General features: G+C 39.6%; 1 protein-coding gene across 1 annotated transcript in view; it reads right to left on the bottom strand.

Moving 5' to 3' along the window:
- Nucleotides 1–7851, bottom strand: part of oxr1a (oxidation resistance 1a) — a 149707-nt gene extending 141856 nt beyond the window's left edge. The window contains exon 1 of the mRNA XM_020091303.2: nt 7698–7851. The gene's annotated coding sequence lies outside the window, so the exon portion shown is untranslated. The remainder of the gene's footprint in view (nt 1–7697) is intronic.
- Between the last annotated feature and the right edge of the window lie 6523 nt (nt 7852–14374).

Raw genomic sequence — 14374 nt, 5'->3', positions numbered from 1 at the left:
TAATAGATGGATCATGATTAAACAGAATCAGGCACATTAAGGGGACTGATATCTATGAGTGTGTGAAATTTGGTGCAGCTGGATTAGTAAGGGGACTGTTGGGCCTTGGCAGAGGTATGAACTCTATTCAGTGCTCTATTTACATGTTCTCCAGCTCACATGTAAAAACCACAACAGTTTATCCATCAGCCTATAGCATTATATTTATGAACAAGTGAATTAAAAACTGGACAACATACAGCCCCAAATCCTGCAAGATAACAATTCTAGATGAATAGAGGTCGTAAGTACATCAAATGAAAGCATGACACACAAAGCTAGAGGTGACGGAATTTAATAAGAGAAAGGTGGATTTAAATAGTTTTACATTTGGGGTTTTTACATTTACTGCTCTCTTGACTAATTTGAGAAGATGAGAGGAGTGCCTCAAGGACCAACTAATAAAAAAAAATATTAATATAAAAAATAACAGAATTAAAAAGCTGTACTTTCGGTTTACAGCAGTGCTGTAGTAAGCTGTGCCTACAGATTTGTAAACCCTACACACAGATTCGCACTTTGGCTTCAACTGCTTTCAGACATCCACTGAACTCCACATAATCTCCTGAAATTATCCGGAGGGGTTTAGCCTGGCTGTGTCAAAGATCAGGAGCAATTCTTTAAAGCCCTCAAATCAGCATTTCATATCTTGATTGTTATATTGGCACAAAAAACACAATGTACACAGTATTTGCAATCGTCTGGTGAGCTATGTGCTTCATAGGTGTGTGTGTGTGGATGTTTGCTGCTGCCTCTCTTCATATTCAGTGTGTAAACATGAGGGTGATTTCGATCTTCTAATCTAAAACTAACCACACTATTTTATGTTTGCTTGGTGTTAACAGCTTTTTAAACATGATTTCACCTGCAACCTGATATCAAGGGTTGAATTTTAATAGAAAAAAACAGTCTGACCCTTAAAAGTATAGTTCACTTCCTCTACTCACCATTACGCCGTTGGACAGTTGGGTGAAGGGTTTGAGTCCACAAAATGGCAAATGGTTTGTATTTATATAGAGCTTTTCTAGTCTTGATGACCACTCAAAATGCTTTACTGTACAGTTTGCCATTCACCCATTCACACAGATGAGGAAGACTGAATCAGATCCACACAAAAAAATGTCGGCACTTTCCTCGGATCATGCCCCACCCCTCTGCAAAATGTCCTTTTTCATGGAAATTGGTTCAGTAGTTTTTGCTTAATCCTACAAACAAACAAATAGACAGGCGTAGAACATAAGCTCCCTGAAAGAGGTAATATTATCTGTCGACACCTCTACTGTGTTTACAGCATCAAAAGCAGCTGACCATTTTCCACAGTTTCTATGTTCTTGTTTCAAGCCTAAATGTGCAGCCTCCTGCATATTACATACTGTAGCAAAGTTAAAGGCCACAAAGTCAATCAAGGGGCTGATAAAAAATGAATCGCCTAAATAAATATTGACATGAGGGCATAGCAACAAAGTCACTAATCCAGCTAAGGTTTGATGATTCTGCTCCTGCTTCATGAAGAGCATAACATCATTCGAGTCAGGAACAACACAGCCCCCATGAGATTACGTGATGCAATGAAAACTACTGAATGTCTTTTCTTCAGAGCTCAGTGTTCACCTAAAATAAACCTCCGCCTTCCTGGGTTGATCTATTTTTGCCTGTGAGTGTTGCTAATGCATGGAGGCTGCACATGATGACAGTGGTGTTTAAAAAAGAAAACAGGAGGGGAAAAAAAAGAGAAAACCTCAGCGTTCCTGGCTAATGGCAAGGTATGTACGAGAGCTGGAACACTGTCAGTTTGAGTTAAAGACATGCACACAGTTGGATTGGGGACGGCTCTCTGCTGACTCACTTCACTGCTTAATATTAGGCTGACAGAGACAAAATGCCTGTGGAGTGTCGGTAAAAAAATGACCCTATCCCCTTGCTTTGATTCAATTAGCTTTCATGCAGTGTCCCGCAGTGGAACTAAAGGCAATACTCGCTCAACTTCAGCGATGGAGCCAAATCAGATTTTAGTTTGCTGACAGCGTCGCCTTCTTCCCATCAAGTTATGTGGCGTGCGTTGTGTGATGCATGTCATCTGGCTGTCACATTATCACTCCATTGGCAAGGGAGGGAGGAAGGGGGGTTTGATTCAGAACTTGCCCTTAACGCACCCTGACAGCTATTTGGATGATAAGTTTTGTCACTAAGGTAAAACTTTGCACACTTATCAGAAAATGTCGGCCTGAGCAGCGCTGAAAAATGGGAGAACAGAGGAAATGAGCACAGTTTCATCACTCTCAAATCAATTTGAGGGAAACTGATTTAATCACTTTATGAAACATCAACATCTAAAGAGTGCCAACGCCATACTTTATCCTTTATCCTATCCATAATCAGTGACTTGGGTCACATGGCCAGCCCCCAGGGCATCATGTGCCAGGAAGACTAGGAGAAGAGGAAAGAAGTGGGTGGTTGGTTGCTTGGTTCAAGGGAGGAGGAGACACGGGGGGGGGGGGGGGTCACTGGGCTGGGTTTCTGTGGCTTAGTGAGGCAAATCCTCTGTAATCCTCCAACCAGTCCCATGGTGCTGTTTACTGTATGTAGGTAAAGCTATTATGGACCCAGACCAAGCCCGACCGGCTACTAAACGCTACATCCTACGTCTGCTACTTCGTATGTCCGTCCTCCCAAATTGTTCACCTGGTCTCTCTGCTTAGATCTGCTGAGGTTGTTAACCCTTGCTATCTCTCTTTAGAGATAATCGTCATCAGTCAGTGGGAAATCAGTGACAAAGCAAACAAAAGATGGAAATAACAGTGGGAGAGCGTTCAAGAAAACAAACAAACTAATCATCTGTCTGGTTTTTATACCAAGATGAGGAGACCTGGGGGGGTGCACTTTCTTTCACATACAACATGAAATCATCATGAGTGAGTGGATGGAGACGGATGTTTAAATAGAAACTTCAGATAAAGCATCAACATGCCATGAGCATCCTCCTGTCTGGGAATCTCTCGAGCTACTTTGTAAACAACGTCTGCAGCCAGCACGGAGCCATAAAGCAACATAATGGAAGGAATGCATTTCTTGGAAGCTTTAAAATTAATTTAAACAATTTTGAACTGGATTCCTAGAATCCCATTATAACAGAAGGCAACAAATCACTGTGTCACTGCCCTTGTCATTATCTAATTGCTTTGTTGTGCATTCAAGAGCCTCCCTCACTCCCTGTCTGTCTGTCTCGCTCTCTCTCCATCATTTCATGTTTTACAACAGTACCCCCACGCTCCTCTATCAACTCCATAAATTCAGCACTACCAAAAAGTACAGTCTGTGAAAGACTAGTAATTGCAGAAAGGCTGAATAAATTAGTTTGTCAAGCAGTTTTATTGCTGGTACCAGGGTTGAATTCAAATGCACATCCAGCTGCAGAACTGCTCAGCATTTCTTTTACAACATTTAAACTGAATACCAGTAAGTTTAAAACTAGTGAAAAAGTAAAGCTGCAACAATTAGGGCATTAAGTAAACAATAGAAGGTAAATTTCAATGTTAACTATTAGGGGTGTAACGATTCATCTACTACATCGATGTATCGATTTATATTCCTACGATCCAACTACATTGATCTGTGCTCAGCAAGTTGGCCTTCCGGACGACATCGATCTGAAATCGTTTTAAAAGGTAATCAATCGATTGTATTGATACTAGGAAACAACGCATTGGATTTAAGCACGTCAGACTTTATATGGATGTTTTTTTTTAGCACTTTTAATGATAAAGGCGTTAAACGTTACTCGATTCAGTCTGCCTGTCTGTGACCTCATCGCCACGCGCCGGCAGCAGCGCATATATGAAAACATAGCATGTTGGCGGATGGCAGAGAAGCCGGCGAGCGAGACATTATCAAGCCACCATTGCGGTCCAGTGTGTGGAAACACTTTGGCTTTTGCAAAGACGGAGATGTTCTAAATAAGTCGCTCGCTGTTTGTAGGATATGTAAAGGTCAAGTAAAGGATTTTCATTGAAAATGTATTGAATATTGAAAATGAGAGCAGAAAAGGTTAACTTCCTGTTAATTCAACCTAAAGTGTTGGTTGCACTTTATTCAAATAGAATGTGAATGCATTTATCATTTATTGTTGTTTACTTGTATGTTTATATCCATAATTTATACCTGATTCCCTTACAAGAAACAACAGGAATCTAGGAAACTTCACCTGCACTGTCCAGTATCCAGGTATTTATTTCAGTCACACTGGTTGAATTTTTGGCTAAAAAGTTAGTGAATCAATTTCAAGTCACTGAATCGTTTCAGATCGTATCGTTCTAAATGAACCAATATGATCCTTGAATCGTATTGGCGAAACGAATTGTTACACCCGTATTAACTATGTAACGTTGGCTGCTAGGGAGTAGTAGTAGTATTGATGAAGTAATGTATTACGTTTGTATTCATGTGACACAGAACACGACAATGAATAACCATGATCCATTAGGACTGACCTATAGAAAAGAGCTGAGTAGCTAACTGGCTAACTGGAGAAGTTAGGGCAGTGGTGGGTAAAGCCACAGGTAAATTGGACATGATGCTATTATGAGGCAACCAAAATAAAATGTCCCGTTACTTGAATAAAACTGGGTATTTCTCTGGGTTGGAAACATTTAGGATAAAGTCAGTATATAAGTCAACAAAATATATAACCTAGGTCTCGTCGACATTTTAATGAAGAATTGTTACATTTTATGTTATTATTTTTGCTTATCAATCAAATATTTAAATGTTATTCTCAATCACAAATTCAAAAAAATGTCAGGATGCAATCTAACAATTGTCAAAGTACTTCTCTCTGTATTCAACTAAATGGCAATCATTTTTGGGGCCAAAACATTTGATGTTATCTGTTTAGAACCACACAGAGCTTACAGACAGCTTTGTTGACAATCTGAGTTGAATGATTCCCAAATGTATCAGTTACTTGGAGAATATTGAACTTGGTAAATTACACCCATTCTTTTCAAAAGTGAAAGAAGGGAAAGAAAAACTTTCACTCCAGCCGCCAAGTCTACCATGCAGGAGTAGTTTACAAATACATATTGATCATTCAATCCATTTCTTGGACTCTTAAATACTATGTTGTCAGACTGATCAACCAAAATATCATTGTGAAGCCTGAACAAAGTGCTAAACAGAGTCAACACTTTGGCCTGTGATCAAAGGGAAGGTGAATTTGGCTACAAACAATCCACCTCCACCTCCTTTTTAGAGATCTATTATTCAAGATCACCATTCTCACATGGCAACACAGAGGCAGACGTAAGACTGTCTCCACCAGTGATGGTGGTTCCTTCCTGTCTGATTGATTGAAGAGTCCTTCAAAACCCCACTGGAGAACCATATGTATTGTAAATAAACAATATGGCAACACTGCTCTATTATAGAACAAACAAGTACCATAATCACTCAGAGGGAATGTTATTGTGAGCCACTCCGTATTCTACAGTGCCACTAATTTACCTTCATATTATGGAAGGTCAAACAGCATCGGCTCAGTGTAAAGGGAAGTTGGTTCTATATATTGTTCTAAGAAACAGCTCATTTAAGGTTATAACAAACTGCAGCAGCTGAACACTGATTCATTTTGCACAATGCGTGTTTTCAGGAAACAGTCTGCCTGGCAACAAGTCAGAACTGATGCTAGTAATTCAGTGTTTGTATTCCTCAGGGTAGCACAGGGGTTCTCGGCTCTGCCTGGGAGGTGTGTACGTGTGTGTGTGTGTGTGTGTGTGTTTGTTTGCATTAATGAGGCTGCAGAAATAGATGAGATAGTTGCAGCTGTTGAAATACCACACAGCATTTTACAGATGAATCTGAGAGATACTAGGTTTTGCCATGGCCACCTTAATACGACATCTATCCTCTTCCCTTGGAGATAAGGAAACATTTCTATTCTATTTTACTAATTGAATTTGTTTCTTTTTAAAATAGCATGTAAGTAATCATTTTCTATAAAGCAAAATAGTTAGGTTCCATCAACAGGAATCTCGTTGCAGTAATCAATTGGTAACAGCAATCACTTACTGATGATGGCAGGGTGAAGGATTAATCAAAACCAGCAGGACCAAACATGATTTGATTACTAAAGTCATCATTCAAGGTGTGTGTGTGTGTGTGTGTGTGTGTGTGTGTGTGTGTGTGTGTGTGTGTGTGTGTGTGTGTGTGTGTGTGTGTGTTGTTTGTGTGTGTGTGTGTGTGTGTGTGTCATTGCCATCCTTTACAGAACTGACAGGGATGAGTTCTGGGGTCATATTTTTTCCTGTGAGGTTCATTTCAACTTAAAACTGTATTCGTAGAGCAGATGTTGTACAGTGTTAAAAAAGCTGATTAAATGGATAATCTTATATTATAATAAGTGAAAAAAACACCAATCTTGACCTGTAACTCCTGTCACCTCCTCTATCCCTCTGCTCTGACCTTGAACAAACTACTGGACACTTCAGCAGAGCAGTGTGTGTCTGGACAGTAACAGTAACACAGCTTCCTCTCTCAGTTCAACATGCTGAGCCCTCCACTCTGGACTGGTATGTTTTATTAGGATGTATAATGAGAGATTAAGGAGTCTGGACAATACAAAGTACAGGCTTTTGTCCATCTAACCCTCAGAGGCCGCTCACTTTTTTTTTTACCTTATGGGACTATACCTTATTGCATTATGCAATGGTGTAATAGGCTTAGCTGCATGCTACTCTGCAGGAGGGGAGTTTGAGGCTCACTCTGATGACTCACTTCATTAAGTCCACTCCTCAGAGCTTTCTAGGTGCTGAGGAGTGAACTTTCCACACTCCCACATTAAAGGTACAGTGTGTAGAATTAAGTGACATCTACAGGTGAAGTTTAATGTAGCAGCTGGAAAAAAAATAAAATAATAATTCATAAATTTAGATGACACACACCAGTGAAAACATCACTAGGATTATTTTATATTCAATTTCTGCCAAAAATCCCTTTCACATAAATCTTACACACTGACCTGAGATAACATATACAGGAGAGTAAAGGAGGCAAACATTCAATTCATTCATTATGTTAAACTATTGATTTTCTAATAGCCCTCTTTCATTTTCTGGATTTTTATTTTTTATATGCTTTTACATTTATATCACACAATAAAAATTCTACAGTGGCCTTACTGCACTTAAACCTGCATGTACAAAAACAAACACATGGCATCAATAAATAATGTAATATATAATATCCCTACGGGAGCCCCACACATGCTGGGATATTTACTCACTAAAGCTTGAAGAGATGTATTCTAGGGCACAGACAACCCTGATATATGTGTTACTAGTTGTGCTTAGAGGTAAACGAGGAATAAGCTTCCCCTTGATGGTAATAGAAGTAGAGTTGTAAGACATAAATGGCGTCAAACAACGTGCTTCAGAAGAATTACGCGCGACCCTTTACCTGAATTTCACCTGCACACTCACAACAACAACAACAACAACCAGCATCATCCTGACAAAAACATGAAACTCCTTCCAAAGAGCTGCAGAGCTGCACGGGAACACAACACTCCACAAACATTAAAGCTTCATAAGGAAAGCACGCTGGAAGCATGAAGCCGGCTGAGTTGCTTTAGGAACAACATCGACCTTCGGCATCACCGTACTTACTTTCAGCGGGGACACAACGCGACGGACCGCCTCACGCGAACAGCTTCTGGATTCGGAGCGTCGTCGCCAGGCGTGTGCACCATTACGAGGGATGTACACACAGGCAGACATGCGGAGTCATTTGACCTTCTCCCAATAGGAACTACCATCGGTGAGACGTAGGATAGGGGAGGAGCGGACCATACCAAGCCCGGCGTCCCAGCATGGCGAGGGGGGGGGACGAGGAGGAGGAGGGGGGTGAGCTGTCATCCTGGGTTGTTCTGCAGGGATGAGCATGCTACAGTGTTTGCAGGGAAAAAGTAAAAAGGGCATTTTTCTGATGTTACATCTTTTGCAGATCAACCACTCTGAGTCTGTAGGGTCATTTTTGCACTGGTGGATCAAGGGTTTTCAAAATCGGGGGGCCATAAAGGGGCCACAATATACACAGAGGGGCCAATTAGATATTCACCATCAGTCAATCAATCAAATTTGAATTGTAAAGCCCATATTCACAAATCACAATTTGTCTAATAGGGCTTAACAAGGTGTGACAGCCTCTGTTCTCAACTCTTAACAAGAGTAAGGAAAAACTACCAATTGAATTAAGCTGCACCAAATTTAATACTGGTTCCCTAAATCTGCTTGATCTTGAGATCCAAGTTATTCCCTGCAACAGTATAAATACTGAAAAATGCCCGATCTCACAATGTTAAAGCAAGTGAAAAAAAATCCTGGATCCACCCACTGATCTGGATCCACACCAAAAATTGACAGGATCTTTCCTGACCCATATCACATCTTTTTCCACCAAGTTTCATGGACATTTGTTTTGTTGTTTTCGTGTGATTTTGCTCACAAACAAATAAATAAGACTTTATTCAACAAGCTTTTTCAAAGAAAACAAATATTACGATGTCCAGCTGGTCTGGACCAAATGTCTACCTGTCAATCCAGTGCTGCTTAAAGGGGAGATGTAAGTATGAGTGTTGGTTATGTCTTTTGATATGTTTGATATGTCGTTGTGATTATTTTTGAAAACCAATTTCCCCAAGGGGACAAATATAATCAATCCACAAATCAACCAACTAACAAACTGGGGTTAAAATATAACATCCTCTGTAGAAGAAAAGAAATAAACCTAAATAGAACAAACCCTATATTTTTTTCTGAACAAACGATTGGATTTACTGTTATGTAAGTTTTTGTTCTTATATCATACTGCCTTTTAGTGCTTGCTGCTTTTGAGACCCTAGCTCATCAGTTAATGCTGACAGTGGACAATAACTGCTCGGTTACTGTAAGTCCCTGTCTGACTATTAAGGAAAATAAATGACAGTCAGAGCAAAAAACTGAAAAAATCAATAATAAAGCACAGTGAGGTTATGGGAAAATAGACCATTTTAAAGGCCTATTAAACATGTTGTTTAGGTACTCTATATTTTATTGGTATATAATACTATAACAGGTAAAATTACTCTTTTAACTCATTTTAAATCAGTAAAACAGTGCAAGGACTTCAATGTGACAACTGCATATAAAAGTAGTTCACTTGCCCTTCAGACTCATTGTACATCCTATTAGAACAGTACTGGAATATACTGTTGTGGCAAATATGGATCATAAATAAAATTCAGGTCACTGAACTATACAATGAGTTTCTTAGTCAACTAAATGGTACAGTACCAGTTCTTGGACACGCACAGTGGCTACATCAACTACCAGCTGCAATTACTCTGCAGGTTGCATAAATATAGGTCGATAAAATAACAGTAAAGTAGCAATGATGAATTGAGCTTTTGCTTTAGTTAATGAGTTAGTTAGTCTGTAAGTTATTTTATTGACACAAAACATATGGGTCCAAACAACATAAAAAACATTCATATACAAACAAACTCATGATAAAAAAAGGTAATAAAAGGTAATGCAGTCATTCTTGAAGGCTTACTGGCATTCTAATGTTGCAAGACAAGTATGTTACCTAACTATGGTTGGTTTACATTAGGTATGTGGTTACACAACTTTGTATAAGCCTCTGGTACATTTCCAGTGCCCTTATGCACTGTTAAGAAGAAAATGTGACACCAAAGTTAAAATGACTCAGTGGTTGCAGAAATGTATTTGTCATGCATTTGAAATATTGTTGTTTATGGTTATGCTTGCATTGAACATTATTTTGTGATGTGACCCCTGTGCTGCTGAGGTGTTGTGACCTGTGGTATTCATGTGTCAGTCGTTGGCCAAATGAGGCCCAAGGTCACATGCAGACCACTGCCTCTCTGGCCGCACTGACAACACCAGGACTTCGTGCCCACTGAGTTGGAAACTGCATTTCTCAAGTATAAATGAAGACTTGTTACTGTATTGATTGATGGTGCACTTCAGCAGCGAGGGGCTAAAATCGATGAATGCTGCATGGAGTCTGAAGACTGAGGACTGAGACTGATGCTTGTGATGCCGACCATCCTGAACACCCCAGAGCGCGCTCATAAATAAATGAAGGAGACAGCACATTTCCTGAGAAATTGCTTTATTTTGTCAAAGGAAGGGCCTCTGTGTCCTTATTCACACTGTATCATATATAGCACTAGGTGATATCCAGTAAGAGATCATATACACTCTAGAAATACATAATATAGCAATGATTTATATATTCTAACAATGCATGTCTGGGTTTTTGTTATCAAACCCATCATAAAACTGTGAACTGTTTTGCCCAAGTTTATTTGGCTTGAGAGTTATTAAAGTAATCAATTTCTCATCTTAGTGATCCAGAGTGAAAATACCTGAAATACTTGCAATGTTAAATGAAGCTCAATGAAATGGTAACCGTGATAATTTAAATAACATAGAGGTCCGTATCTGGTAATAGAAATTTGATTATTAATAATAATATATGGATATGACTTATGTATGATTTTTATAGACTCAGGTATGATTCTTTAACATTTCCTAACTGGCAATGCTGGGACAACTGTCTTAACGTGCTGCTGGATATCTTATGTTGGGACCGGGTATTTGTGAAGAATAGTTGGGCCTACATGTGCCTGACCACATGTCTCCTTGGTTCTGAAGACAAAGGAGAGCTTCCAGAACTCAGTCTCCCAGGGTGCTTCATCTTCACACATAGGTGTTAAAACCGCTCCTGGACACGACTCTCAACCACTATTGGTCACTGTGTGCCCCGTGACCCATGTCGTTATGAGGCCAATAAAAGCCGAGCTTCCCCTCTCCTCTATCTCTTTCTACTGACCTCTCCTGGAGGAGAGTGCAGTTTTGAAATACTTATACTTCATTTGATGAGGCTACATGTGTTCTTCCACTCCTCTCTCCTATATTTTAAATTAATCTAAGTGGTTGCTAGTCTTAAATATAGCAGATTGGAAAGTGTTTCACTCTAGCAACCACTTAGATTAAGTTAAAATATATGATCAGTTTTAAATACATGAAGCACTGATAAAACTACAAACAATGTATAAAGTTGTTGAAACTAGCTAACCTATGCATTAGCCAGCTTCACACAAGCCTAGTTATTAAGTATCCTCTTTGACATAATACTTTTAGGTAAGGCCCATGGATACACTCAGTAATCAAAGTCTAAAACTAAAAGTATTTATGTTTTGTTGTTTATGATCAGTGACCCTTGAAACTTATTTAAATTTTCATTGTGACACATTCAGTAGCTGTTGAGATGTTTCATTGTGGACCAAAGAAGTGCACACACAGACAAACAGATGTCTGCCCAACATTTCCATCCCACATGGCTTTAAATCACAGCCAGACGGGGAGCACAGTGGTGTTTCCTTGAGCTGATGCTGTGCAACATCATACACCATTCAGTCAGGATTTAATAAAGGCAAGCCAACATGATGTGAGATATGAATGCCCCCGCAGTATTTAGCGATGGCCTTTGGTGATACAAATAGCCTGGTGCGGAAATGTCACCCAGTTAACATGCTCTATGTGACAAAACAGATAAGACAAACAGGAAATGTCTTTCTATCCACCTGCCATGTTATCTCAATTACGGTTTGATATAATTTACACGAGGTAGTCTCTCTCCTTACGTTTTTTTCAAGAAATCAATTTTCAGGCTTGGAGGAGAAATAGAGGAGTATTACTAGGAAAAGAGCTGAAACTGAACAGGGAGAAACAGGTGCAGAGGCATGTGAGACATGTCCAAACAATGGGTTATTATTTGCACAGCGACTGTGCTCTGCTCTCCGTTTTTAGTGGCTGCTGCCTCCAGACATAGTACAAGTGGCAAAGATGGTGTCAAGGTGACCTGGTGCTGAAGGGACGCATGCACCAGCAGTGTTAAGATGTTACATGTGGCTTGAGGACAGATGAGGATTAGTCTAATTTAGAATAGCAAAGTGCACAAAGCATTAAACTGGAGAGAACATTGTCTTCTGTTCTGTGGGCGCTAAAGGACAAGGTAACATGCATACATTCATTGCTGGTATGTCTTGGTTTGATTTAGAGCTTTGCCAGAGATGCGTAAAGCTCCGAACCCTGCTCTGGTAATCCAAGTCACAAACTACATATACCAAGGCTTATTCAGGCAGTCAAGGACATCGTGTATCAATTTATTTCTCTTCCTGTGTTCCAAAGTCAAAACCTTCGAGGGGGGCAGACAGAAAAACACTTGTGTGTTTTGCAAAGACCTCATAGGTATTGTAGTCAGCCATCTAAGCAACGCCTCCGGACAGATATTTCTGACTATCAACACCAGGCCAGAGTCTAAATGAATGAGGAGAGAGCCAAACAGTTACTGGGAAAAGCTACATGTATAGAATCAGACTGTCCACTCAATAAAGGCAAAGAGGCTGAAAAAATATGTAAAAAATAAATAAAGAATCACTGGTTTGGTGACTTTGTCTTAAAACAAGTTTAGATTTTTTCCCCCACATGTTACATTTCTCTGCTATGATATATGTACAAGGTTTCAGGGCACCAATCTTTCAAGTTATTGAGTGTCCGATGTTTGAATAAGTAAAGTAGATGGACCACACCAGTGTTTGTTTTGGTATTGTCCTCTTCCATGCTAATTCAATTCTCTGTTCAAACTGTTTGTGTCAGTGCTATTATACAGTTAGCCTGTCGTCTTTGGAATCACAGATTTTCTATGCAGGGTTCTTTAAGTGGTGTAACTCCTCCCTGGTAATGTCTCCGGGGGTTTCTTCACTGCTGTTCAGTCTGACAGGCCACAAGGAAGTCGAAGGCCAAGGGTCTGTTCTTTGTTTGAAAGGCATCCGCCAACTGTGGAGGGGAAACTACAGTCGTCTGATAAGATCATCCTTCTCTCTGTCCTAATTATTTTGAGCTGGAACAGACGCAAGAGGCTGAGAAGACCTTGCGTCATTAGCTTTAATCAACCCTGGAGACCCTGAAACAAAAACAGCAAACAAACACACACACACACACACACACACACACACACACACACACACACACACACACACACACAGAGCTGAGTCAATACCTGACATTCATCATTTTGGTCCAGCCAGGCTTTTTAATTACTGCAATGAATTACCTACATGGCTCCAGTCACCTGCTATCTAAACAAGGTTTATTGTTGAGGCTTTGCTTTGTCAAGACACTATTTAATGGATAAATGCTCAAGGTAATCTGCCAATTTGGGGAATATTAAAGGTAAATACATTAAATAAAACTAAAATACTGTTTTTATAGTCCCTGATGTCAATGATTGCTTAAAACTTGAATGTTTTGTTTAAGCCAATGCTTAATTATCCGATGTCCCCCAGTGTCTGAAATGTGCAGGGTGATTACAGACATGGAGCACAGCCAAACTGCAGCCACAGTTTGCAACAAGTGCTATGTGGAGGTCTGTGTGAATGATGTGGACCATCATCAGTGTTACAGTCCCTGAGTGACGCAGACCAGCATGGTTTGGCATACTTCACATGTATGACTGCATCAAAACAGCAATTTGCATATATTGCTGGTCTTACAAGCAGCTGCCTTGCCCACCATAAGTGCGTTATTAAACATGATGAGGGTCTGATTGGCTGTTGTAAGAGGAGCAGTGGGACACACAATCACAACCCACCGGTTTCTAATTATCTTCATCTATTTGGCCACATCGAGATGCAGTTTCCATATGTTCACTCAATGACCTCCAGTTTGTATTGGAGTCATGTTTCGTTTGAATGTGTGGCATGTTTAAAACAAGTGGGATGGAGAGTATAGGATGGGTTGGCGGGATACAGCGACCCCTGCAGATCAGTAGTTGTACTACAATATGCAATCCTGGATGCACCTTACAAAGAGAGAAAGACAGAGGTTAAAAAAGCAGATAAATGAATATAGGAATATATTCAAACATAAAATTATTAATTATAATTATACTACTAATAATGATGGTAATAATAATAATGTTAATAATAATAATAACAATAATACGAGTAATACTTTCTCTTTTTTCATGAATGCCTTTCGAAATATAATTGTTGCAACTACCCAACCACTGTCATTATAAGTGTAAAGCTGTGACATTACAGACATCAGTGGTTCACAATAATCAAACAGTCATTTTAAAGTATGCCAGTGGAAATGATCATAAAGAGAAAGAGGATGTGATTGTGATTGATAAATAATTTCGATGAAAAGACAAAAGAACACATCACTTGCTTACTTGAGGTTTTGAAGTTGCAGTTTACCACGGTGCATAA

Source organism: Paralichthys olivaceus, chromosome 13 (assembly GCF_024713975.1).
Source record: "Paralichthys olivaceus isolate ysfri-2021 chromosome 13, ASM2471397v2, whole genome shotgun sequence".
NCBI classification, from domain to species: Eukaryota; Metazoa; Chordata; class Actinopteri; order Pleuronectiformes; family Paralichthyidae; genus Paralichthys; species Paralichthys olivaceus.
This window is presented reverse-complemented; position numbering and strand designations above follow the sequence as displayed.